Consider the following 1,748-nt stretch of genomic DNA (forward strand, 5'->3'; position numbering starts at 1 on the left):
CTGTGTGAGTCTGTGTGAATCAGGTGCCTCTGAAAGCCTGTGAGCCTGTTTAAGTCAGTGTGCTTGTGTGGGCTTGAGTCTGTGTGAGGCTCTGTGCCTGTGTGAGTCTCTGTGAACTTGCGTGAGCCTGTGTGAATCTCTGTGAGCCTGTGAGTCTCTGTAAGTCCGTGTGAGTCTGTGTCGGTCTGCGTAAGCCTATGAGTCTGTGATTCTGTGTGAATCTGTGAGCCTGTGTAATTCTCTGTGAGCCTGTGTGAGCTTTTGTGAGTCTGTGTGTCCGTGTTCCTGGGTGAGTGTGTGTGTGTTCGTTGAGCCTGTAAGTCGTGTAAGTTGTGAGTCTGTGTGAGTCCGTGTTCCTGTGGCAGTCTGTGTGCTTGTGTGGGCCTGTGTGGGCCTGTGTGGGCCTGTGTGCCCGTGTGTGAGTCCGTGTTTCTGTGGGCCTCTGTGTGCTTGTGTGTGGGCCTGTGTGGGCCTGTGTGGGCCTGTGTGGGCCTGTGTGGGCCTGTGTGGGCCTGTGTGGGCCTGTGTGGGCCTGTGTGGGCCTGTGTGGGTTCCTGTGGCAGTCTGTGTGCTTGTGTGGGCCTGTGTGGGCCTGTGTGGGCCTTCTGACCCGAGGGGCTTGAGCCTGTTCTCCCAGCCCTTTGATTCTCTGAAACCTCTGTGTGTGTGAGGTTGTGTGAGTGCATATGTCTATGTGACTCTGAGTGTGACCCTCTGAGAGTGTGCCAGTGGCTGGCAGGGTGCCTTTGTGCGTGTGTCTGTGTTTGTGTGTCAAGGTGCGTCAGGGTGTCTGTTTGTTCATGTGAACACATGTTTACCTGAGAGGCCCCATGCGCCTGTGTGTGTGTTTGTGCCCGTGGGGTCTGTGGGTATATCTCTATGTTAACACCTCTTTGTGTATCCTGTAGTTTGTCTGAGTTTCTGAGTGTGTTTACATTTCTGTGTGTCTCTGTGTCTGCCTGTGTCTGAGTCTCTCTACGTGTCTCTCTGTACCTCTGGGTCTCTATGGGTCTCTGTTTGTGTCTGTGTCTCTACGTGTGTCACTCGGTGTCTCTGTGCATTCGGTGTCCCTGTGTGTGTCCATTTGTGTGTCTGTGTGCCTGTGTGAGTCTGCATGGCCATGTTTGTGGGAGACTGTGTGTGTAAGGAGGGGCCACCCAGCGACCCCCGTCACTCAGGCTGCACCCTGGGGGCTCTCCCAGGGCCCCCTCCCTCAGTTGATGAGTCTTGCCCGGTGGGCCTGGGCCTGGCTGGGGAGGTGGGTGCGGGCGCAGGCCTGGGCTCTGGCAGATGTGGGCACCCCCAGCTGCCCCTTGCCATGGCCACCACACCCTGCTGGCCCTCCGGGGGTCTCAGTCTGTAGGACCATGGGACCAGAGGCCTCTTGTATGTGGGGTCTCACGGGGCCTCCACGAGGCAGAGTGCGCAGGTTGACCGTGGAGTGGGCAGCCCCTGTTCTGGGCACAGCAGGGACAAAGGTTTGGTGGCAGGATGGGCCACCACCACACGAGGGGCCGTGAGGCCGGAGCTGTGGTCTGGGTGGGACCAGATCCTGGGCCAGGGGCTTCGTCCCTGGCTGGCCCGCAAAGCCCACTTCCCCGGGTGCTGGGCCCTGTGGGGCTGTGCCTGGTCCCTCCGTCCATGGGGCCCCCTCCACCAGGCAGGCCTCTGGGAAGCGGCCTGGGTGCCTGGTCACTCTGACCTGGCCATGGCACAGGCTTGGCCACCTGGGGGGAGGGGTGCCCAGG

Source organism: Physeter macrocephalus, chromosome 11, assembly GCF_002837175.3.
Source record: "Physeter macrocephalus isolate SW-GA chromosome 11, ASM283717v5, whole genome shotgun sequence".
Taxonomy (NCBI): Eukaryota; Metazoa; Chordata; class Mammalia; order Artiodactyla; family Physeteridae; genus Physeter; species Physeter macrocephalus.